The 25,666-nt window shown below is 52.3% G+C and overlaps 2 protein-coding genes across 13 annotated transcripts in view; both read right to left on the bottom strand.

Annotated features, from left to right (window-relative positions):
- The window catches only part of MXRA7 (matrix remodeling associated 7), a 1,130,960-nt gene that overhangs the window by 550,075 nt on the left and 555,219 nt on the right, over positions 1 to 25,666 (bottom strand). The window contains exon 1 of one of the 12 annotated variants that reach the window (XM_050764456.1): positions 12,950 to 12,953. The exons of 3 other annotated variants lie outside the window; for them this stretch is intronic. The gene's annotated coding sequence lies outside the window, so the exon portion shown is untranslated. 8 more of the 12 variants (XM_050764457.1, XM_050764458.1, XM_050764459.1 and 5 more) reach the window with 8 other exon arrangements.
- Positions 1 to 25,666, bottom strand: part of JMJD6 (jumonji domain containing 6, arginine demethylase and lysine hydroxylase) — a 1,042,475-nt gene that overhangs the window by 511,315 nt on the left and 505,494 nt on the right. The window lies entirely within an intron of this gene.

Raw genomic sequence — 25,666 nt, 5'->3', positions numbered from 1 at the left:
ATGAATGTGTGCATATAAGCATGTGTATGGGCAGGTACGTATGACTGTGCATGTGTTTATATGTGTATATGAATGTGTGCATATGAGTGTGTGTGTGCATGTATGTGTGCATGTGTGTTTATATATGTATATGAATGTGTGCATATGAGAGTGTGTGCATGTGTGTTTATATATGTATATGAATGTGTGCATATGAGTGTGTGTGCATGTAGGTGTGTCTGTGCATGTGTGTTTATATATGTATATGAATGTGTGCATATGTGTGTGCATGTATATCTGTGCACGTGTTTATATGTGTGTATATGAATGTGTACATACAAGCGTGTGTGTGTGCATGTATGTGTGCATGTATGTTTGTATATGTGTGTATGAATGTGTGCATATGAGCATGTGTATGTGTGTCTCTATGCATATGTGTATACATTTGTATGTGTGCATATTTGTGGCATGTGGCTGTGGGGACACAGGGCCATAGGTAGTCCCATGACTCTTTTCCATCTCATCCCTGTAACAACTGCGCCTACTGAGTCCTGTGCTCCCTCTTACCTCTTCCCTGGGATGACAATGGTCAGTCTCCCCACGTTTTGGATGAGGCCCGCTTGTCCCCAAAGTCCTTCAGCACGAAGGCGACAGGTGTCCGTGGACGACTACTGTGAACGGCCCTTTACCTTCCAGGTGCGTTAGAGCGGCTCCTCTAACCAGCCCTGCAGGGATCTTATTACAGGGGGGAAAGTGAGGGGCCGCAGGACTGCGGAGGGGTCCAGGTGTCACGGCCAGGACTTGAACCCGAGCCCGACAGGAGCGCCCACCCTCAGCGCGGCCAGACCCAGGTGTGCGGGCATCCAGCCCAGCTGTGCGGATGGCGCCCGCCCCCACGGAATCACCTGGCCCGCTCGGGGAGCCGGGTGTGCTGAGAAGCGGGTACTGGGGTTGGCCCGGCGCGAAAGGTCACCCTGCGCGCCCGCACCCAGGTGAGGGGGACGCAGGACCCCGGTTGGCACAGGCATCGGAGCGGCCGGGAGTTGAGGCAGGGGGAGGCAATGAGAACTGCCGGGGAGGGGCTCGCAGGGACCGCACCCGGCGCCTGGGCCGGCGGGGCGGAGAGAAGCGTCCCGCTTTCCTGTCCTTCCCTTCCCCGCCCTCCCGTCCTTCCCTTCCCCGCCCTCCCGCCCCGAGCACCGCCTGCGGGACACGCCTCGTTCCAGGGGCGGCAGTGCCACCTGCTGGAGTGTGTGCGTCTGTGCACCGGGCTGGGCTCCGAAGGTCGTGGGACTGCGCCCGAGACCCCAGACCCGGTATCCAGAGCCTCCACCGCTTCCCCGGCGCTTGGGGCGGCAAGGGGCCCTTTCCGCAGGGCGACGTTTTAGCAGTTCTGGAAGGAAGGGCCCACTGCCGTTGCCCTCTGAGGACTGAGGCCGGGAACCCGGAGGGCGTGGAGAAGGGTCTGACCGCCGGTTCTGGTCCTCGGGCTCTTGGCGACAGCGACTTCCCTCCTCCTCCGGGCGATGGTGACGGGCGCTCTCAGAGTGGCTGCCACAGTAGACGCAGGGCTGTCTTCCAAGTATGCGGTCCTCTCAGACCTATGGAGTTGGTGCTGTTCTGGCTCCCTCTTAAAGAGGGGGAAACTGAGGCACAGAGCAGTCCCACCGCCGGGGGTCGGGGTGGAAAGGGCCTGGGATTGGAACCTAAGCGTGTTGGCTCCCGTCACCTGTGGTTCTCTCTGCCTGAAGATTCTTTCACCAGCCTAACTCATGAGCTGCTGCTTACTCTTTGGGTGGCATTGGATGTTGCCTTCTCCAGGAAGCCCTCCCTCCCCCTCCACGAGGGTGGGCGCTCCTGCTGCGTGCGGGCCTACCCGCCCTCTGCAGGCTGGATCATTACAGTCTGTTGACTTGTCCGCCTTCTACCCCTTGTCCTGGGCTCCCAAGGATCATTTGTGTCTGTCTTGTTCACCTGCCCTTTGTAGTGAACCAAACCTTTAATTGCACAATATAAATTGATTTCCAAGGGGGCTGAGAGCTATGGAGGAAGAGCCAGGTCAGAGGGTCATCTTTTACTGGATGTGGCTGGGGGCCCTCTGGGGGTGTCCCTCCAAGGAAGATGCTGAGCTAGGCCTGGAGCACCGTGGAGGCAGGACCATGTCTGCCATACTCAGAGATGGGTGCCGGGGCGCTGGCTTGTCACTCAAGACTCCCCACTCCATCTGCCCTCCCCCACTCTCCCATTAACCAGGGGGGACCCACCTGCCCCTCTGGTCGCCACTCATGCTCCCAGGTGCTGGGCACCCCAGGGACGGGAAGAATGCTGGGTGTTCCTAGCTCCCGCACTGCTTCCCAGGCCTGATCCCCATCTTTCTGCACCTGCCTCCCACTCAGGAGCCTCTGCTAGACTGGAAGCCTCCAGAGGGCAGGTGCTGCCCCTTTCCCCTGTGCCTGGATTCCACTGACATCCAATCACAGACGAGGGACTGTGTCCCCTCCTCCACCTCCGTGGAAGCTGCGTCCCCCTCTCTATTCCAGGCCGAGCTGTCTGTCCTCTGCTGGAAGCCTTGTGCCATCACCCCTCACCTCCCACTTCAAGCCTAGACGTTCTCTCTCCTAGCATAAATATGTTGTCAAGGCGCTTTGCTCTAAAAGCAAGGAGTTGTCTCCTCTCCCAGATCTACCTCCTCTCTCTCGTGAACTCCCTGCCCCTCCACCCCATCCCTCCTCCATGACCTCCCCCTACTCACCATCTGCCCCTTCTGCTAACCCAGCGATCTGCGGGTCTCCCTGGCATGTCACTCTCTAAACCTTCTGTCCCTTGGCTACTAGTGCAGTTCTCGCCTGGATTTCTTCCTGGCTCTTTGACTTCCCCCCAGCTCTTCTTTTTCTGTTTTCCCCTTAAAGGTGGACATCCCCAGGTCCAGGACCTGATCTCCGGCCCTTCTCCTCTGAATCATCTCAGTGGCGTTTCTCCCAGATCCCCAACTGCAGCCACAGTCACATGTCAATTAGGTCACCTCCATGTCCCAACTAAGATGTGCCTCCTGGCCCCTGATGTGCCATCTCCCAGATGGAAGTGCCATCATTGTATTTCTGCTCTGTCCCCACCAAAGGCAACACAAAGCGTCTCCATCTGTCCTGTCATGTCCCCTACTCAGTGAATGACCCCTTATTTACCCACTGGCCCAGGCTCAGCTTGGATGTCCCCGGGCCCTCATGTCCAGATCTCATCTTCAAATCCTGGCAATCTTCTCCCAGGAGCCGTGGACCCCTCTTCTCTGCCCACCGCCCCTGCCCTGTCCAGCATCCACCTCTCCCAAATGGCCCCCCTGCATCTAGGAGCGGCCCTCCTCCAACAGTTAGAAGGGTCTTCTCAAAACACGATGAGACCTTGTCATCTTGAAACTCTTCATTGGCTCTGAATTGTCTTAGGATGAAGCCCAAACTCCTTCAGAGTCTGGGAAGGGGCCCTTTGTTCTGGGCTTGGCTCTGCCTCCCAGGGTTTCCCCTGCCTTGCCTGCTTTGTCTGGCCACACTGACAGTGCCTTGATGGGCCGTGTCCTCTTCCCCTCAGCACTCTTGTGTGTTCCAGCTTCCTGAGCCCGGACAGCCCTCTCCCCATTTTGGGGGGCCCACCTCACCTATCAGGGTGCAGCTTCTCCTCTGAGAAGACTTCTTTGCTCCCCAAGCCCGGATTTGATGCCATCTGCCTGTATTGACCTGACTAAGCCAACACCCTAGGCCTAGGCCACCCTCGACCAATGCCCCGACCACACTGTGTGTGAATTCCTTCTTTCCTTGTTTCTGCGCCCATTCAAGCTGTAAGCCCCTTTGGAGGAGACTGGGCCTTCACAATTATCATCTCAGCACCAAGCACAGAACCCACCTCAATAAATGGTTCATTTGAGACTTCTGTCTCTCTCTCTCTCTTTTTTTTTTTTTTTTTTTTTTGAGACAGATTTTTGCTCTCATCCCCCATGCTGGAGTGCAATGGCACGGATCTCGGCTCACTGCAACCTCTGCCTCCCGGGTTCAAGCGATTCTCTTGCCTCAGCCCCGCAAGTAGCTGGGATTACAGGCATGTACCACCACGCCCGGCTAATTTTTTTTTTTTTTTTTTGAGATTGATCTAACTTTGTTGCCCAGGCTGGAGTGCAGTGGCGCAATCCTGGCTCACTGCAACCTCCACCTCCTGGGTTCAAGTGATTCTCCTGCCTCAGACTCCCGAGTAGCTGGGATTATAGGTGTGCACCACCACACCTAGCTAATTTATGTATTTTTAGTAGATACAGTGTTTCACCATGTTGGTCAGGCTGGTCTCAAACTCCTGACCTCAGGTGATCCACCCATCTTAGCCTCCCAAAGTGCTGGGATTACAGGCCCACCACGCCCAGCCAAGACTTCTCTCTTTTAATTTGTATTTATTTATTATTTTTAGAGTCAGGGTCTCACCACATTGCTCGGGCTGGAATGCAGTGGCTACTTACAGGTGCCAGCACAGCACATGGCAGCTTCAAATGCCTGGTCTCAAGCGATCCTCCTGCCTCAGCCTCTCAAGTAGCTGAAACTAGACATATCTTTCTTTTTTTTTTTTTTTTTTTTTTTTTTGAGACGGAGTCTCGCTCTGTCACCCAGGCTGGAGTGCAGTGGCCGGATCTCAGCTCACTGCAAGCTCCGCCTCCCGGGTTCACGCCATTCTCCTGCCTCAGCCTCCCGAGTAGCTGGGACTACAGGCGCCTGCCACCTCGCCCGGCTAAGTTTTTGTATTTTTAGTAGAGACGGGGTTTCACTGTGTTACCCAGGATGGTCTCGATCTCCTGACCTCGTGATCCGCCCGTCTCGGCCTCCCAAAGTGCTGGGATTACAGGCTTGAGCCACCGCGCCCGGCCGAGATATCTTTCTTTTTAATGTAAATATTTAGTGCTATACATTTCCCTCTCGACTGGGCACAGTGGTTCACGCTGGTAATCCTAGTACTTAAGGAGGCTGAGGCAGGAACATCACTTGAAGCCAGGAGTTCAAGACTAGCCTGAGCAACGAAGTGAGACCCTGTTTCTACCAAAAAAAAAAAAAAAAAGCAAGCTAGGTATGGGGGGCATGTTCCTGTAGTCCCAGCTAATCAGGAGACTGAGGTGGGAGGATTGCTTGAGCCTGGGTAGTCGAGGCTGCAGTGAGCTGTAATCACACCACTATACTCCAGCCTGGGCAACAGAGCAAGACCCTGTCTCAAAAAAATAATAAAAAATAAAAATAAGAAAATTTCCTTCTCAGCATTGTCTCGGTTACATCCCACATATTTTGGTATGCTGTCCTTTAATTCTCATTCAGTTTTATAGATTTCTTAATTTTCTTTGAGACTTCCTCATTGACGTGGATATTTAGAGGTGTATTGTTTAATTTCCGAGTGTTTAGAGATTTTCCTGTAGTCTTTCTGTTACTGATTTTTTTTTTTTTTTGACACAGAGTCTCACTCTGTCACCCAGGCTGGAGTGCAGTGGCACAACCACAGCTCAACCCACCCCCATCAGCAGTCTTGCCCCCGCCAACCCCAGGCTCAAGCAATTCTCATGCTTCAGTCTCCCAAGTAGCTGGGACTACAAGCATATGCCACCACGCCTGGTTATTTTTTCTGTTTTTAGTAGAGACAGGGTTTCACCATGTTGGCCAGGCTGGTCCCAAACTCCTGACCTCAAGTCATCCACCTGCCTCAGCCTGCCAGGCTGCTTGGCTAGCAGGCGTGAGCCACGGCGCCCGGCCTTCTTTCTTTCCCTTGTTTGCTTCAATCATCACATCACTTCTGGCCTCCGTAGTTTCAGATGAGATAATTTGAACTGGTGTCCCTATAGGTAATGTATTGTTTCTCTGGCAGTTCTCAAGAGCTTTTTTTGTCTTTAGTTTTCAGAATTTTAATGATGATATCTTACTGTAGATTTCTTTGGCTTATTCTGTTTGAAGTTCAGTTTCCTGAATCTGTAAGCTTCTGTTGTTTACCAAATTTGGAAAGTTTTCAGCCATTAGTTCTTCAAATACTCCTTCAGCCTCTCTCTCTTTCTTCTCCTCCTTAGCCCCTGTGATGTGAGTGTCAGATTTGTTTGTTATGGTCCCATTGGACTTGGAGGTTCTGTTTATTTCTTATCCGTCTATTTTCTCCCTGTGGTTCAGATTGGGTACTTCCGATTGATCTGTCCCCAAATTCACTGATTCTGTCCTCTGTCATTTCCACTCTACAACTGAGCCTCAGGGAGTTTTTAAAATTTCTGCAATGACATTTTTCAGTTCTGTAATTTCCATTTGGTTCTTTCTAATACCTACTATTTCTTTGCTGAGAAGTTCTATATTTTCATTTGTTTCAAGAGAATTTGTAATTGCTTGTTGAATTTTTTATTTTTACGTTTGTTTGTTTGTTTTGTTTTTTGATGGTTGCTTTAAAATCCTGGTCACATGGCTGGGCTCAGTGGCTCACACCTGTAATCCCAGCACTTTGGGAGGACGAGGAGGGTGGATCACTTGAGGTCAGCAGTTCGAGACCAGCCTGGCCAACATGGTGAAAGCCTGTGTACTAAAAATACAAAAATTAGCCGTGTATAATGGCACATAACTGTAATCCCAGCTACTCAGGAGGTTGAGGCAGGAGAATCGCTTGAACTCAGGAAGCAGAGGTTGCAGTGAGCTGAGATCGCACCACTGCATTCCAGCCTGAGTGACAGAGTGAAACTCTGTCTCCAAAAAAAAAAAAAAAAAAGTAAAATCCTGGTCACATAACTCCAACATCTGATTCATCTGAGTGTTCAGTTGACGGTCTTCCCACTCACATTGTGATTTTCCAAGTTCTTGGTGGGATGAGTGAATTTCACTGTATCCTGGTCATTGTGGCTATTATGTGAGGAGGCTCCAGGTCCTGTTTACATTTTTTATTTTAGTAGCAGCTGCTCTGCTTAGGTTTAGCACGCAGGTCTTGGGCGACTTTTGCGGGGCTGTGGTTCCAATGAAAATCTAATTTGCAGAGCCTCTGCAGTGCTGCTGAGGTCAGCTCGGCTTGTGTGGTGCTGCTTAAGTGGGTAGAAGGAGCTTTCTCAGGCTGGTCCCAGGCTGGACGTTCATTGCCTCCAGGTGGGAGAAGGGAGTCTTCCGCTCACGGGACAGACAGTACTTCCCAGGCCTGCTGCTTGTGGTGGGCTTTCTTCCTGCCATCAATGTCTCCCCCTTTCTCTGCTGTGCAGTGATTTTGGGTGGGGAAGCGGAATTTCAGGCCCAGTGAGGAGGAGAGGGTTAACCCTGGCCGATAATTAGCAGGAGGTTGCTGGGCCAACCCCTTTGGTGGTTCTGCCTGGCTTGCTTGGTGGGTTTTTTGTTGTTGTTGTTTTCTTTTTTGGAGACAGAGTTTTACTCCCGTCGCCCAGGCTGGAGTGTAATGGCACAACCTGGGCTCACTGCAACCTCAGCCTCCAAGGTTCAAACAATTCTCCTGCCTCAGCTTCCCTAGTAGCTGGGACCATAGGCACCCACCACCACTCCAGGCTAATTTTTTGTATTTTTAGTAGAGACGGGGTTTCACCATGTTGGCCAGGATGGTCTCAAACTCCTGACTTCAGGTGATTCGCCCACCTCGGCCTCCCAAAATCCCAAACTCGTAATCCCTGGGATTACGGATTATAGGCATGAGTCACCACGCCTGGCTTTTTTTTCTTTCTTTTTTTTTTTTGCCAGGGTCTTACTCTGTTGCCCACGCTGGAGTGCAGTGGTGTGATCATAACTTAATGCAGCCTTGACCTCCTGGGCTCAAGTGATCCTCCCACCTCAGCCTTCTGAGTAGCTGGGACTGTAAGTGTGTGCCACTATGACCAGCTAATTTTTAAGTTTTCTTTGTAGAGACAGGGTCTGCTGGGTTACTCAGGCTGGTATCAAACTCCTGGTCTCAGCAGATCCTCCCGTCTTGAAGTGCTGAGATTACAGCTGTGAGCAATCATGCCCAGATTTGCCTAGTGCGTTGGGGCGACTTGCCTTTAATCTAGGAGAGAAAGGAGCCTGCTTGGGCTGCCTTCTGTTGCTAGGTTGGGACTTGGGAAATGCATGCCTGGGTGGGTCCTGTATTGGGTGGGGGTGAGGGGTGTCATGATGCCCTGCTGCTAAACGTTCCTGAGCCAGCCTTGGGGTCCTTAACCAGCGATCCTTCTCCTTCCACCTCGGGGCCCTCTTGTGGTTGCCTCTTGCATAGGGCTTAGCAGACAGGAACAGGGAGGGTCGGGTTTGGGCCATCTTACCCAGACTGAAAGTCTCTAAGTGGTTGATTGAGTGTTTGTTTGAAGGAAAGTGATGAACCCAGGACCTTGAGCCAGGAAGACTTTTCTGGGTGAAAAGCGGAGGAATTGACTCATGCTGGGTTCCGAGTTCCAGGCCCAACTCCAGGGCTCGCCAGTTTCTTCCACAACCCGCACGACTTGAACACTTGGTAGCATCTCCGCACAGCGGTGGGCGCCCTGGATTCTGGAGGATCCCAGGCTGCATTTGCCCCTCCATGATTCATCTCATAGGATCAACTGGGCCTGTGAAAGGCACTGGCTGGGGAAAAGCAGCCAACTGCTCCCCAGTGAAGGGGATGGCCAGAAGCGAGGAGAGGGAGAAGCCCCAGCAGAGACCGCTGGGGAAAAGATCCCACAATGGGGCCACTGGGAACCCATGATGATGGTTACCAATATGACTGGGGGTTCAGAACGACAGACGAGTGGTCCTGGAGTGGGAAACAGAAAAGCTGAAGGGTGAGACCTGGGAGGTAGCCCCCCACGCCCGTGGACTCCGGAGACCCAACCTTCCTTCCCTGCGCTCCAGCCGCACATTCCCCCTGCCCCCGTGGCTGAGCCTGGTAAGTTCGCAGCAAACAGGGGTGGGGTCTTTACAAGCCTGCAGAGGGGTCCACGGGCATTTGGGTAGATCGTTATCCTGCCCCTGGCAGGAGGGCAAGGCCCTTCATGGTAGCCATAAGCTGGAGACCTAAGAGAGCTCACAGCTCGGCCACAGGCCTCTGTTCCGGGGGGATCGGCTGCTGGCTTCCAGCACCTGTTCAGCCTCCCAGCTCCTTGTTACCTGGAATCTCCGTCACTGATCAGTGTGTAAACACCTATGTGGGTGACATGGGGGCAGGGGGTCCAGGAAGGCAACTTTTGGGGGATAGAGTGGGAAGAAAGAGGGACCTCAGAGGCCAATTCTTCCCCATCCTACTCTGTTTCCTCCCGTAAGCGTGGGAAATGTCTTTCTGTGCCCGATCCTGTGTGGGGTGCGAATGGGGCACACGGATGAATCAGGCCCGGCCCCCTCTTTGTGCCAATTCATAAGCACTTAATCCACGGCTCAGCCCTGTGAGAGCTCCGCGGGCCCAGGAATGCAATACAGTGAGAACACTCTCCAGTCCTGCCTCCAGGTAATGATTCGGCACACAGGAAGGTGGCCCTGCACAGGGCCAAGCTCTCTCTCAGTTGGCACCTGGCCAGGTAAGAGGGCTGCTCCCTGTCACAGTAGGAAGCTGAGGCCCGTGGGGCCTCATAGGCGCACAGCATGGGGTAGCAGACCAGGCCTCCTGACCGTCAGCGCTGCCAGGCCAATCTTCTTGCCCACTGCGGAGGCTCAGCCCCTCCCCTGCCCTCCAGGCCTGTCCTGCACCCACTCCACCTCTCCTGCTGTGGCCTGTGTGTGTTCCCCAGCTCCTCCTGCTGGGGCCTGTCTGTGGCTCCCGGAAGGTGTGACCCTGGTCACCTGTGGGCAGAGGCCTCACTCCCACCCCCGGTCTCTCGCATTGCCATCCAGCTCTGTCCTGCTGTCCTTCCCCCAGTGGGGGTTTAGGCTCCTTGTGGGCTGCCTCCCCGACCCCGGCGCCCTCTGTCTCCATGGAAGCCTGTCATTTCCAATTCTGAGTCACCGCTGGCTGGCTGGCTGCAGCTGGGTCAACGTGCCACCCTGCACGAGGCACAGACATGAGCTCCTGGGTCCTGCACCCTGTGGTTAGGAGCTCAGAGGCCTCTTTCTAGGGGACGTTGCCAGTGAATAAGTCTTTCAGGGCAGAGGCAGGGTGGAGAAGAACCACTCCTCTATTCCCTCACCCTCCCACGCCAGGAATGGCTGGGCTCCCTGTGACCAGGGACTTTCCCGGATGCCTGGGACTTTGGATGAAGCTGGAAAGCAGAGAATGTTCGTGTGCCTACTCAGTGCAGACAGCGTGCCCGGCGTGCCTACTCAGTGCAGACAGGGCGCCCGACGTGCCTACTCAGTGCAGACAGGGTGCCCGGCGTGCCTACTCAGTGCAGACAGCGCGCCCGGCGTGCCTACTCAGTGCAGACAGCGCGCCCGGCGTGCCTACTCAGTGCAGACAGGGCGCCCGGCGTGCCTACTCAGTGCAGACAGGGCGCCCGGCGTGCCTACTCAGTGCAGACAGGGCGCCCGGCGTGCCTACTCAGTGCAGACAGGGCGCCCGGCGTGCCTACTCAGTGCAGACAGCGCGCCCGGCGTGCCTACTCAGTGCAGACAGCGCGCCCGACGTGCCTACTCAGTGCAGACAGCGCGCCCGACGTGCCTACTCAGTGCAGACAGGGCGCCCGGCGTGCCTACTCAGTGCAGACAGGGCGCCCGGCGTGCCTACTCAGTGCAGACAGGGCGCCCGGCGTGCCTACTCAGTGCAGACAGGGCGCCCGGCGTGCCTACTCAGTGCAGACAGCGCGCCCGGCGTGCCTACTCAGTGCAGACAGCGTGCCCGGCGTGCCTACTCAGTGCAGACAGGGCGCCCGGCGTGCCTACTCAGTGCAGACAGGGCGCCCGGCGTGCCTACTCAGTGCAGACAGGGCGCCCGGCGTGCCTACTCAGTGCAGACAGCGCGCCCGGCGTGCCTACTCAGTGCAGACAGGGCGCCCGACGTGCCTACTCAGTGCAGACAGCGCGCCCGGCGTGCCTACTCAGTGCAGACAGGGCGCCCGGCGTGCCTACTCAGTGCAGACAGCGCGCCCGGCGTGCCTACTCAGTGCAGACAGGGCGCCCGACGTGCCTACTCAGTGCAGACAGGGCGCCCGGCGTGCCTACTCAGTGCAGACAGGGCGCCCGGCGTGCCTACTCAGTGCAGACAGGGCGCCCGGCGTGCCTACTCAGTGCAGACAGCGCGCCCGGCGTGCCTACTCAGTGCAGACAGGGCGCCCGGCGTGCCTACTCAGTGCAGACAGCGCGCCCGACGTGCCTACTCAGTGCAGACAGGGCGCCCGGCGTGCCTACTCAGTGCAGACAGGGCGCCCGACGTGCCTACTCAGTGCAGACAGGGCGCCCGGCGTGCCTACTCAGTGCAGACAGCGCGCCCGGCGTGCCTACTCAGTGCAGACAGGGCGCCCGGCGTGCCTACTCAGTGCAGACAGCGCGCCCGGCGTGCCTACTCAGTGCAGACAGCGTGCCTGATGTGTCTGACATCTCAAAAGGTGGCGTAAGGCCCCAGCAGAGAGTTGCAGTGGGGTTACAGACCGGGAAGCATGCTGCTGCCAGGAACTGAGTTTGGGCTCCCCTGCTGAGAAGCTGTGAGACCTCAGGCAGGGGACTTAAGCTCTCTGTGCTTCTGTTTCCTCATCTGTGAAATGGGTGATAGAGGAACTGTGATGAGGTGTCAGTGAATCTGCAGCATAAAGCCCAGAGCCAAAGCCACTTGCGCGCAAGGGCTCAAATCAAAGGGGCTTGCTAGAGGCAAGTTTTGAGGAATAGAGATGGGACTGTGAAGGGCCTCAAACCAGGAGAGGGGGCCCCTCCCGAGCACAACTGGCAGAGGAGCCTCAGCCGGTGGTTTTCTGAACTTGAGTCCTGGCCCCAGGCAGAAGTGGGGAGTGTTCTTGGGAGGGCTTGGCCACCTGCGGCTGGGGCTGGGTACAGAGACACAGCAGCCCTGCCACTGGAGCCTTCTGAAGGGTGGCTGGAGCTGCCTGGGCTGGTCACCCTCCACATTTCCAGCGTTTCCCAGGGAAAGATGCTCGAAGTTGCAACACCAGGAGGGTAGGTCAGGTGGGAGGCTCATGAAGGGCTCACTGCCTGGATGGCATTGAACCACCAGGACCAGCAGCTGGGGTGGGTGGGGCTGCCTGGGGGAGGGGTGCCCTGGAGGATGTCCTTTGCAGGGGTTGGGGGAGAGGAGGCATGCACGAGGGTGGAGGGGAGCAAGGAGGTGGAAGAGCTGATCCCCACTGCTGCCCCTGGCAGCTTGCCATCAGATGTGAGATGGAAGTTTTGACTTAGACTGGTTTGATTATTTTAATATGGGTGAGCAAACCTGGATTGGCCAAGATGAGATGGTTCATTTGCTGAAGCTAGATGAACAGTTTTGGGAACTGCCTAAGTTGTTAACGAAGGTGATGAAGGAGACCCATAGGGTATGAGGGAAGGCCAGAGTGGAATTCATTCTTATCACCTCCTCCATCCCCATCACCTCCTCCACCCCCATCACCTCCTCCATTCCCATCATCTCCTCCATTCTATCACCTCCTCCATTCCCATCACCTCCCCACCTCCTTCATCCCCATCAACTTCTCCATCCCCATCACCTCCTCCTTCCCCATCACTTCCTTCATCCCCATCACCTCCTCCATCCCCATCACCTCCTCCATGCTCATCACCTCCTTCATCCCCATCACTTCCTCCATCCTCATCACCTCCTCACCTCCTTCATCCCATCACCTCCTCCATTCCCATCATCTCCTCCATTCTATCACCTCCTCCATCCCCATCACCTCCTCCATGCTCATCACCTCACACCTCCTTCATCCCCATCACCTCCTCCATCCCCATCTCCTCCTCCATCCTCATCACCTCCTCCATTCCCATTATCTCCTCCATTCTATCATCTCCTCCATTCCCATCACCTCCCCACCTCCTTCATCCTCATCACATCCTCCATCCCCATCATCTCCCCACCTCCTCCATCCCCATCACCTCCTGCATTCTATCACCTCCTCCATCCCCATCACCTCCTCCACCTCTACATCCTGAGCCACTTCCCCTCAGCTTCATTTCCTGAAACAGCCCTCCTCGCCCTCTCCAGCTTCCTTTCCTTGACCTTACCATGCTCCTTTCTGGAAGACACACTCCAAACTGTCTCCTTGGAAAAGCTACTTCAGCCCCAGTGCCTGTCCCTACCACACCCAACATTCCTGTCTGGGAAAGGGTTCCTCCTTATCCAGCACATGAGTTCCTGACCCCCAGATAAGGGCCAGTGCAGCTGGGGAGGAAACATTAGTGCTGCCAGGTGGAAAGTGGAAGGTACCTGGATCCACACCCCAGCAGCGCTTAGGGGGCCAGGCCTGGTGCCGGTTCTTTCTCAGTCCTTGATGCCACCTTGAAAGGTGGGGATTGTCCTTCCATTTGGCCATGAAGAGCTGAAGCAGAAAGGTACAGTCGCCCATCTGTGCTCACTGGTCACTGAGTCGCTGCGTCCCCAGAGGCCCCTGGGCAGGGTTGATGCCTCTGCAGGTGCCCACACAGGGGCTTTCTCCTTCACTTGGCCACACTCATCCTTTGATCTGGAACAATGAAAGCCCCTGAGTAACTGGTCCTTCCCGAGCCAGTGTGTGGCCCACGGCAAGGAGCTGCCTGTCCTGAGTTCGGGGAGTTTTATTTGGCTTACGTGGATACTGTACGTAAATGTTGGCAGAGCCACGTGAGCCTCGGCCTGCAAACTCAGGATGGCACCAAGCTCATTGCCTTGGCATCTTCCAGGTGGACCCTCAGCCTGCTGAGTGGACAGGAAACCATCTGTCATTTAGAGTTCCTGCTCCCAACTCCCCCCAACAGCTGTCACCACCACCGTGGTTGTGCAAAGGTCCCAGGCCTTTCAGAGTGGGCCCTGATCACTCTCCACCCTGGCTGGGTCCGCTGAAACAAACATGGTCACAGTCTCATGGTACCTTCTGCCTCGTGGCTCTGTGTCCACATTGGAGAGACTAGGACCCAGTCCTGGGCCCCCTCCCGCAGGCACCATATGGCTATTCCCCTCAGAGATGCCCCAGGCCAGCCCTACTGCCCTCAAGATCAACCTCCAACTTCTCCTCGGCTTGGGATCTCCCGTTTCTCTCCTTGTCAAGGCACCTGATATGGTTTGGCTCTGTTCCCACCCAAACCTCATCTCGATTTATAATCCCCACGTGTCAAGGGAGGGACCTGTAATCCCCAGGTGTCAAGGGAGGGAGGTGATTGGATTTTGCCAGTGGTTTCCCCCGTGCTGTTCTCAGGACGGTGAGTGAGTGAGTTCTTATGACCTCTGGTGGTTTTATAAGCGTTTGGCAAGTTCCTTCACTCGTCTCTCTCCTGCCACCTTGTGAAGGAGGTACTTGCTTTCCCTTCTGCCATGATTGGAAGTTTCCTGAGGCCTCCCCAGCCATGTGGAACTGCGAGTCAATTAAACCTCTTTCCTGGCCAGGCGCGGTGGCTCCTGCCTGTAATCCCAGCACTTTGGGAAGCCCAGGTAGGTGGATCCCTTGAGGTCAGGAGTTCCAGACCAGCCTGGCCAACATAGTGAAACGCCATCTCTACTAAAAATTCAAAACATTAGCTGAGCGTGGTGGCAGGTGCCTGTAATTCCAGCTACTCAGGAGGCTGAGGCAGGAGAATCACTGGAACCTGGAAGACAGAGGTTGTGGTGAGCCAAGATCATGCCATTGCACTCCAGCCTGGGCAACAAGAGTGAAACTCCATCTCAGAAAAACAAAAACAAAAACAAAAAACCTCTTTCTCTTATAAATTACCCAGTCTCAGGGAATTTCTTTATAGCAGGATGAGAACGGACTAAGATACACCCCTCCCTCATGCACCATGTGCAGCCAGCGAGCACAGCTCTTCTCAAGAGACAGGAGGTACCCATGTCTCACATCAGCTTCTGCCCTGTGCCCTGCACAAAATCCCTGGCATCTTAGAATAGGGCCTGGGAAAATATAGAGAGAGTATGACTAAATTAGAATCTTGAGAATCATCCCCGTGCAGGGGCCTTCTGCAGCCAGGTGGCCCCTTGGGGCTATGGGGGTCCCCTGGAGGGAGCAAGAGAACCATCTGCCTTGGGGACAATAAGGCAGGAATTTAGTGCAGTTATGGGACTGCCAAAGTTGGTCCCTTCTAGGGCTTCTAGGGCTCTTCAGCCTCTGGTGCGTTCCCGTGTTTGTAGGGGCTGCTCAGAGGGACCATAGTTAGGGTAGAGCGAGATGCCCCAGGAACAATCACCTCTAGCTGTCGCAGCTGTTAAATGGACATTTATGAAAACAAACCATCAGCGCCACCAGGAGCCACGACTGTCCCTTCTTTCTGTTCTGCAGGAGCGTGCATCACCTGTGAGCTTTGAATCACCGAGACTGTGGGTCCTGACCCATTCATGCATTTGCAGCGCGTCCTGGGGCCACAGAAACTGGCCTGAGGACCACACTTGCCAACACTCAGTGCCCAGAGAAAGAGGTGAACAAGCAATCCTGCTCCTTTTATTTTTTTGAGATGGAATCTCGCCCTGTCACCCAGGCTGGAGTGTGGTAGCATGGTCTCACCACAACTTCCGTCTCCTAGGTTAAGTGATTCTCCTGCCTCAGCCTCCCGAGTAGCTGGTATTACAGGTGCACACCACCACACCTGGCTAATTGTTGAATTTTTAGTAGAGATGGGGTTTCACCATGTTGGCCGGGCTGGTCTCGAACGCCTGACCTCAAGTGATCTACTCGCCTTAGCCTCCCAAAGCGCTGGGATTACAGGTGTGAGCCACCACACCCAGCCTGTTTCATCTATATTGTTCTTTGCCACACTCTCAGTGACATCAGCCAACTAACTTCTCTCTTCAATGTATCCAGCCAACTACATTCTGTCTGTTGGCTTCTTAATTTCAATAATCATACCTTTTGCACACAGACCACAAAGGGTGAAAAATGTAAAATAAATATAAATACTAAAATGTAAAGTTTATTTTATTTTATTTTTTTATTTTTTGAGACAGGGTCTCACCCTATCACCCAGGCTGAAGTGCAGTGGCACAATCATAGCTCACTACAACCTCAAACTTCTGGGATCCAGTGATTCTCCTGCCTCAGTCTCCTAAGTAGCTGGGACTACAGGTATGCATCAACCACACCCAGCTAATTTTAAATTTTTTTTGTAGAGATGAGGTCTCACTATGTTACCCAGGCTGATCTCAAACTCCTGGGCTCAAGCAGTCAGCCCACCTTGGCCTCCCAAAGTGCTGGGAATACAGGTGTAAGCCACCATGCCTGGCCCATGTAAAGCATTTTTAAAAAATAGAAGAGAAAAAATTTTAGAAGGAAGAAAAAACTAAAAATAAAATAAATAAAAATCATACCTTTAACTTCCAGGATTTATCACTTATTATTTTTCATGACCACCTGTTCTTATTTCATTTAAGCCAGTTTTTTGTTTGTTTGTTTGTTTGTTTAGACGGAGTGTTGCTCTGTCGCCCAGGCTGGGGTGCAGTGGCGTGATCTCGGCTCACTGCAACCTCTGCCTCCTGGGTTCAAGCGATTCTCCTGCCTCAGCCTCCTGAGTAGCTGGGATTACAGGCACGCACCACCATACCTGGCTAATTTTTTATTTTAGTAGAGACGGGGTTTGCACCATATTGGCCAGGCTGGTCTCAAACTCCTGACCTCATGATCTGCCTGCCTTGGCCTCCCAAAGTGCTGGGATTACAGGTGTGAGTCACTGTGCCCAGCTTAAACCAGTTTTGGTTTTATAACTTCTTGTTTTCTTTTGATGATCCTAAACATTTTAATTTGAAATCATTTTCCAATTCTTCCGTTATTTCCATTTCACCTGCAGTGATTTAAGGGCTGATTTTCTTTCTTTCCTTTTTTTTTTTTTTTTTTTTTTTTTTGAGATGGAGTCTCTCTCTGTCGCCCAGGCCGGAGTGCAGTGGCGCGATCTCAGCTCACTGCAAGCTCCGCCTCCCGGGTTCACGCCATTGTCCTGCCTCAGCCTCCCAAGTAGCTGGGACTACAGGCACCCTCACCTGCTGGGATTACAGGTGTGAGCCACCTCATCCGGCCTAAGGGTTTTCTTAATTGTCTTTATTACCAGCAGCTTTGCCATGTGGTTGGGGTGAGGTGTGTAGGTTTATCTTGGGTAAATGCTTCTCTCATTTCAGTTAATCTCTCTCTCTCTCTTTCTTCCTCTTCCTCTTCCTCTTCCTCTTTCTCTCTTTCTCTTTCTCCTCTTTTTTTCTCTCTCTCCCCCGACCTTCTCCCCCAACTCTCTCCCCTACATGGTGAGGTCGTGTGTTGTTGGCTCAGAGTTCCCACCTCCTGGGCCTACTGGGGATTTTGCCATCCAGGTGCTGAGTCCCTGGGTGCCCGGGCTCTGAGGCCATGGCTACTTCCTCCCCTCTCCAGGTACACGGCTGGGAAGCCCTGTACCCACCCCTGTGTGTGGCTCCAGTGCCCTGCCTCATTTTTGGTGTCTGTTATATGGAGATGGTTATCTTACTTTTTAAAAAATTATGGCTGTATCTTTTAATTTTTTAATTAATGGCTTTTAATTTTTTAATTATGCTATATCTTTTAATTTGAAAAAATTATGGCTATATATATTTTATTTTTTTCTTTTTAAAGTTTATCTGCCTTTGCTATACAGGATGACTTGAAAAATGAACTTTAAAATGCCACCTTTTCGGGCGCCTGTAGTCCCAGCTACTCCGGAGGCTGAGGCAGGAGAATGGCGTGAACCCGGGAGGCGGAGCTTGCAGTGAGCTGAGATCCGGCCACTGCACTCCAGCCTGGGCGGCAGAGCGAGACTCCGTCTCAAAAAAAAAAAATAAAAATAAAAAATATGGCCGGGCGCGGTGGCTCACGCCTGTAATCCCAGCACTTTGGGAGGCCGAGGCGGGCGGATCACAAGGTCAGGAGATTGAGACCACGGTGAAACCCCGTCTCTACTAAAAATACAAAAAACTAGCCGGGCGCGGTGGCGGGCGCCTGTAGTCCCAGCTACTCGGGAGGCTGAGGCAGGAGAATGGCGTGAACCCGGGAGGCGGAGCTTGCAGTGAGCCGAGATCGCGCCACTGCACTCCAGCCTGGGCGACAGAGCGAGACTCCGTCTCAAAAAAAATAAAAAAATAAAATAAAATAAAAATAAATAAAATAAAATAAAATAAAATGCCACCTTTTTAATGCTTTAAATATTTTCTTTCATTGTGAGTCCATTAAAAATAGAAAAGCAGTATAAATTTTTAGTTCTTTGGAATGCAGTAGGTTTGGAGGTTAAGTTTTAAAAATAAGGCCTCATCAAACCACCCAAATGTGAGTTCAGCTGAGTGTTCTTTTCAGCACAGTGGGGAGGCCCTGCCAGCTTCATGAAGGCCACAAAAAATAAATTACTGTTCCCGGCTGGGCGCAGCGGCTCACGCCTGTAATCGCAGCACTTTGGGAGGCCAAGGCGGATGGATCACCTGAGGTCAGGAGTTCGAGACCAGCCTGTCCAATATGGTGAAACCCCGTCTCTACTAAAAATACAAAAATTAGGCCGGCGCAATGGTGTGGGCCTGTAGTCCCAGCTACTCAGGAGGCTGAGGCAGGAGAATTGCTTGAACCCAGGAGGTGGAGGTTGTAGTGAGTCAAGATTGCGCCACTGCACTCCAGCCTGGGTGACAGGGCAAAGCTCTAAAAAAAAAAAAGAAAAAACAACAAAAAACGCTGTTCCCATTTAAAAGTTGGAGGTAATAAAATTTCCTTGCAAGATAAATGCTATCAGTTTCTATTAGAAGCCTGCTTGCTAATTGAAGTTAATTGCTAATTTTTGATACACTATTTTGTTGAATTATAACATTGACACAGAAAAATGCACACATTGTAAGTGTGCAACGTGATGAACATTCACATGTGGACACACCCATGTAACAGCTGCTCAAAAATCTCAACAACTCGGGTGTGCGGCGTGGGGCGAGGGCCATTAACTTCACTTCATGGGTAACGAAACAAAGTATCAGAGAAGTTATGTTATTTTTTTTCCCCAAGGTTCTTGGCTAGGAAGAGACATGCTGGCTGGGTGCAATGGCTCACGCCTGTAATCCCAGCACTTTAAGAGGCCGAGGTGGGTGGATCACCTGAGGTTGGGAGTTCAAGACCAGCCTGACCGACATGGAGAAACCCCGTCTCTACTAAAAAAAAATACAAAAATTAGCCAGGCGTGGTGGCACATGCCTGTAATCCTAGCTGCTCGTGAGGCTTAGGCAGGAGAATCCCTTGAACCTGGGAGGTGGAGGTTGCGGTGAGCCGAAATTGTGCCATTGCACTCCAGCCTAGATAACAGGAGCGAAACTCCGTCCCAAAAAAAAAAAAAAAAAAAAAAAAAAAAAAAGAAGAGACATGCAGGGAGGGTCACAGGCCAGATCTGCAGCTCCACATTCAAGAAGTGGCTCTGAGGCCCTACCGCAGCCAGGGGAGGGGCTAAGAAGATGGGAAGTGCCAGCTCGGGGCAGCTGAGCACAAAACACTGAGATCAGTCAGATGGGCCCAGGAGGGATGAGGGGCGGGGCTCAGGGGGAGATGGCAGGGCTGGAGAGTGCCTGTGGCTGTTCTGGCCCTGACCCTGGGGTTGGAACAGTCATCTTAGCTCCCCAGGCTTTGGAATTGGGATTTTGAGATCCAGTATCTTTTTTTTTTCAAAACTGGAGGCCTTCAGTGGGGTCACTCAGTTTTTATGTTACCAAAAAGACATATATTTCTAAAGACACAAACTACTTGCTATTGCCATGTTTTATTTATTTCCTTATTTATAAAAATTTTCAGGCTGGTGCAGTGGCTCATTCTTGTAATTCCAGCACTTTGGGAGGCCGAGGCAGGTGGATTGCCTGAGGTCAGGAGTTTGAGACCAGCTTGGCCAACATGGAGAAACCCGTCTCTACTAAAAATACAAAAAAATTATCCGGGCGTGGTGGTGCATGCCTGTAATCCCAGCTGCTAGGGAGGCTGAGGCAGGAGAATCACTTGAACCTGTGAGGCGGAGGTTGCAGTGAGCGGAGATCACACCATTGCACTCCAGCCTGGGCAACAAGAGCGAAATTCCTTCTCAAAAAAAAAAAAAAAAAAAAAAATTCAGGCCAGGTGTGGTGGCTCATGCCTATAATCCCAGTACTTTGGGAGACTGAGGCAGGAAGATTGCTTAAGGCCAGGATTTGGAGACCTGCCTGGGCAACATAGCAAGACCTCGTCTTTACTTATAATTAAATAAATAAATAAAACCAGTCAGGTATGGTGGTGCACAGCTGTAGTGCCAGCTACTCGGGAGGTTGAGGTAGGAGGATTGCTTGAACCCAGGAGGTCATGGTTGCAGTGAGCCATGATTGCACTGCTGTACTCCAGCCTGGGCGACAGAGTGAGACCCTGTCTCAAAAAACAACAACAAAAAATTTTTCAGTGGCCAGTTACTAGATAGCATGGTTTTATTTTTTGAGGTCTCTCTCTCTCTCTCTCTCTCTCTCTCTCTCTCTCTCTCTCTCTCTCTCTCTCTCTCTCTCTCTCTCACACACACACGAAGGAAAAAAACCCCAGAGTGAAGACCAGTCCTTTGAACACCTTCAGCTTTACAAAACCACCTCTTTGGATTGTCCTCTTTTATCTCCTTTTGCCTTGGACAGGTGAGAACTTGTCACAGGCTGGCCTCGGCCCTCTCCTGACTCTGCTCCTTGTGACCTGAGCCACCTGCAGCTGCAGCCCCCGTGGGCCCAGAGCCCGTTTCGCAACACCCCCACCAGCGCTGCTTGGCAGGCCCTGTATTTATTTATGTTTTTAATGAAAGCAAATTAAGATTCATTTACTCTTGAGAGCTGTGCTGCGATTGCTCTTGTGGTAAGTGGAGACACCTGGGTTTTCTCTACCTGGTTGGTCGCCGGTGAGAGAGGCCTGCGTGGGGCTCAGTTTCCCAGGTTGGTCCTTCAGTGGCTTTTCAATCCGTCATCAAATCTTCATCAGGTGTCTCTGCACACAGCGCTGAGGGAAGCACTGGCGTCCGGGCTGTAGTCAGGCTCCCTGCCCTCCACTCGCCATCTACCTGGGGGTGCAGTAGCGCCCCAGGAAGACAAGACTGAAGCAATAGGTATATTATCCCCAACCCCACCCATGGCACGGGCATTGCTGACCCCCACACAGCAGATAAGAAAACTGGGCTCAGACGTTGAAGGACCGTGTCAAGAGCACAGAGCTGGTTTGTACCGGAATTGGAGTTTCCACTTTGATCTCTGGGTTCCGTTTACCAGACCCACGGTTCTCAGCCCAGATAGCGCTGAAAAAAGCTCCAGGCCCAGAGATTCTGATTTAATTGTTCTGGGGTGGGTATTTTTTAAAGTTCCTGAAGATAACAATGTGCAGAGAGATCCGGGACTCCCCGCACAGCTGAGACGAGTGCATGGTCCGGCTGTTCAGAGAAAGCAGCTCCAAGGCAGGAGATGCCCCTCCCCGCTGAGGACAGATCAGAGTCCGTGGAAAGAACATGCCAGGGACTGGATGGCCTGAGCAGCGTGGAGTGGGAACACACAAGGGATGCTAGGGCAGTGACTGGCCCCTCCTGCAGGTCCAGAGGGCTCATGAGGTGAGTAAGAGGGAAAGCTGAGATTCAGGTGAGATTCTAGGCCAGGCATGGTGGCTCACACCTGTAATTCCAGCACTTGGGAGGCCGAGGTTGGTGGATCACCTGAGGTCAGGAGTTCGAGACCAGCCTGGCCAACATGGTAAAAACCCATTTCTACAAAAATTAGCCAGGCATGGTGGCGTGCGCCTGTAGTCCCAGCTACTCAGGCGGCTGAGGCAGGAGAATTGCTTGAACCCGGAAGGCAGAGGTTGCAGTGAGCTGAGATCGTGCCACTGCACTCTAGCCTGGGCAACAAGAGCAAAACTCCATCTCAGGAAAAAAAATAGGATGAGATTCTAGATGGAAGCTTGCCTCGGGCTTTTCTGTTGATGTTTCTCTGGGATCCCTTTCTTCCCCGGGAGCAAAAGGCACAGATGAAGTGTCAGGGAGGACGCCAGTCCCATGCCTTCCTCTCACCCTGGAGTGGCAGTTTCCTCACGGAAAGCCCATTCTAGCTCCTCCCCCTGCAAGGAGGGATGTGGAGGGACAGAGGAGCAGCAGGCAAGGCCAGCAGGAGGTAACATAGGCAGGGAGGACCAAGTCAAGGTTGGGAGGAGTCTTCATTTGGCGCTGGGGTTGGACACCTGGCTGACCTCTAGTGTTTGGCCTTGCGGTGACTGATGGATGCCCCTCCACCCCCATCCCACAGTGCCCATGTTCCCCAAAGGGTGTCTCATGGAACCAGCAAGGTGCCTTGTGATGAAAAGTTTCTGGGGTCAATACATTAGGGAAATGTTGCATGACCTAGCCCTTATGGAGACCCACAGCCCCCACAAGCATCCTCCAGGCTCTGAGAAGTCCAGCAATGAAGAGAAGCCTATGAAGATTTGTTTCACATTCAATTGTTGCCACTTTGTGACCTCGGAGCCCTATTTTCTGTATGACTATGACACCTGTGCACATGACAGAGTGCACCCTGCAGCAGGCAGGAGTAACACAAGGGGCACAGCTGCTCCAGGCTCCCCACAGTGGAATGATTCGCTAAAGAAGGTGGGAAGTGGGGGTGTCTCTAGCATCTGTGGTCCCCAGGTTAATCCAGAGGAGCCGTGCTCTGCTCAGGCTGCTGGTGAGGGAGGGAAGCGCCTTCCCTGAGGATGTGCTTGTTATGAATCCAGGTTGGGAGGGGGGCTCTTCAGGGGAACCCAGCAGCTGTCAGAAGCCTGGTGTAGAGGACCAGGAGCGCCTGACCCTCAGGGCTTGGGGCTGTGCCCTGGCTCACCTGGTCTCGGGGGAAGCTCAGGCCTCTGTGGGCTCAGTTACTGACAGGCCCAGAACCCTGCCTTGTGCGGAGGGAATCAGTGTGGTGAGCTGCGTGATCTCAGACTCTGCATCATATATTCTATAGAATGCAGGCTTACGTGGAAACCACACATCAGGAACAGATGGGGAAAGACTGCTTGAAAATTGGCTGCAGAGCAAACCACCCAATCCAGAAACCAACCGAAACTTGCTTTAGGTCCTAATAACAGTGAGTTTACTTGTAAAAGCTTTCATTAATCTAAGATAAAACAAAAGACCCTTTAAAATATAACACTGGTCGGGCACAGTGGCTCATGCCTGTAATCCCAGCACTTTGGAAGGCCGAGGTAGGTGGATCACCTGAGGTCAGGAGTTCGAGACCAGCCTGACCAACATGTTGAAACCCCGTCTCTTTTTTTCTTTTTTCTTTCTTTCTTTTTTTTTTTTTTTTTGAGGTGGAGTTTTGCTCTGTTGCCCAGGCTGAAGTGCAATTGTATGATCTCGACTCACTGTAACCTCCACCTCCCGGGTTCAAGCGATTCTCCTGCCTCAACCTCCTGAGTAGCTGGGATTACAGGTGCCCACCACCATGCCCAGCTAATTTGTTTTTGTTTTTGTTTTGAGACAGAGTCTCACTGTGTAGCCCAGGCTGGAGTGCAATGGTGCGATCTTGGTTCACTGCAACCTCTTCCTCCTGGGTTCAAGTGATTCTCCTACCTCAGCCTTCTGAATAGCTGGGATTACAGGCATGCGCCACCACACCCAGCTAATTTTTGTATTTTTAGTAGAGATGAGGTTTCACCATGTTGGCCAGGCTGGTCTCGACCTCTTGACCTCATGGTCCACCTGCCCTGGCCTCCCAAAGTGCTGGGATTACAGGCATGAGCCACTGCGCCCAGCCTGAAACCCCATCTCTACTAAAAATACAAAATTAGCCAGGTGTGGTGGTGCATGCCTATAATCCCAGTTACTTGGGAGACTGAGGCAGGAGAATCACTTGAACCTGATATATATAGTTTATATATATAATAACACTGAGATAGGCACAGTGGCTCATGCCTGTAATCCCAGCACTTTGGGAGGCCAAGGTGGGAAGATGGTTTGAGCCCAGGAGTTTGGGAACAGCCTGGGCAATAGAGCAAGACCCCATGTCTACAGAAAATTTGAAAATTACCCAGATGTGGTGGCAGGCACCTATAGTCCCAGCTACTCATGAGGCTGAGGCCGGGGGATCACTTAAGCCCGGGAGGTCAAGGCTGCAGTGAGCTATAATCATACTACTGCACTCCAGCCTGGGAAACAGAGCAAGACCCTGTCTAAAAAAATGAATAAATAAAATAAAATAATACACTAACATTGATTTTTTAAAACAGTGTCCATGGATAAAAATATAATGGATATAATATAATCATTGCACATGGATATGTTCCTGGACATATCAGTATATATCATGTATATCTTTTTTTCCCCAAAATGTGAAAGTAAGTTTATTATAGAAAACATGGAAAACAGAGAAAAATACAGTGAAGAAAATAAGTCACACTTGGTGTGTTGCCTTCCTGTATTTTTATGTTTTACATTTATTATGTTTTATGTTTCTGTTTTCTTTTCTTTTCTTTTTTTTTTGAGATGGAGTCTCGCTCTGTCACCCAGGCTGGAGTGCAGTGGCCGGATCTCAGCTCACTGCAAGCTCCACCTCCCGGGTTTACGCCATTCTCCTGCCTCAGCCTCCCGAGTAACTGGGACTACAGGCGCCCGCCATCTCACCGTGCTAGTTTTTTGTATTTTTTAGTAGAGACGGGGTTTCACCGTGTTAGCCTGGATGGTCTCGATCTCCTCACCTCGTGATCCGCCCGTCTTGGCCTCCCAAAGTGCTGGGATTACAGGCTTGAGCCACCGTGCCCGACCTATGTTTCTGTTTTCTACAAGAACAAAATCTGACCAGGCACAGTGGCTCATGCCTATAATCCCACCACTTCGGGAGGCCAAAGTGGGCAGATCACTTGAAGTCAGGAGTTCAAGACCAACGTGGCCAACATGGTGAAACCCCGCCTCTACTAAAAATACAAAAATTAGCCGGGCCTGGTGGCACGTGCCTGTAATTCCAGCTACTTGGGAGGCTGAGGCAGGAGAATCACTCAAACCCGAGAGGCAGAGTTTGCAGTGAGTTGAAATCGTGCCACTGCACTCCAACCTGGGAGACAGAGTAAAACTGTCTCAAAAAACAAAAAAGTAAAATCTTTATTTACATATGGTACCTGTAGCCTTCATTTAAAAAATAATTTTGATTGTATTGTATGTTATTTTATTTTATTTTGTTTTATTTATTTTATTTTATTTTATTTATTTATTTTTTTTTTTTTTTGAGACGGAGTCTCGCTCTGTCTCCCAAGCCGGATCTCAGCTCACTGCAAGCTCCGCCTCCCGGGTCCACGCCATTCTCCTGCCTCAGCCTCCCGAGTAGCTGGGACTACAGGCGCCCGCCACCTCACCCGGCTAGTTTTTTTTTTTTGTATTTTTTAGTAGAGACGGGGTTTCACTGTGTTAGCCAGGATGGTCTCGATCTCCTGACCTCTGATCCACCCGTCTCTGCCTCCCAAAGTGCTGGGATTACAGGCTTGAGCCACCGCGCCCGGCCTTATTTTATTTTATTTGACAAGAGTCTTGCTCTGTTGTTCAGGCTGGAGTGCAGTGGTGCGATCTCAGCTCACTGCAAACTCTGCCTCCTAGGTTCAAGTAGCCTCAGCCTCCAGAGAAGCTGGGATTACAGGTCCTTGCCACCACGCCCGACTAATTTTTGTATATTTTTGTAGAGACAGGGTGTCACCATTTTGGTC

The sequence above is a fragment of the Macaca thibetana genome, chromosome 16, assembly GCF_024542745.1.
Source record: "Macaca thibetana thibetana isolate TM-01 chromosome 16, ASM2454274v1, whole genome shotgun sequence".
NCBI lineage: Eukaryota > Metazoa > Chordata > Mammalia > Primates > Cercopithecidae > Macaca > Macaca thibetana.
The sequence above is the reverse complement of the archived record's forward strand: the minus strand, read 5'-3'. Positions and strand labels throughout refer to the sequence as shown.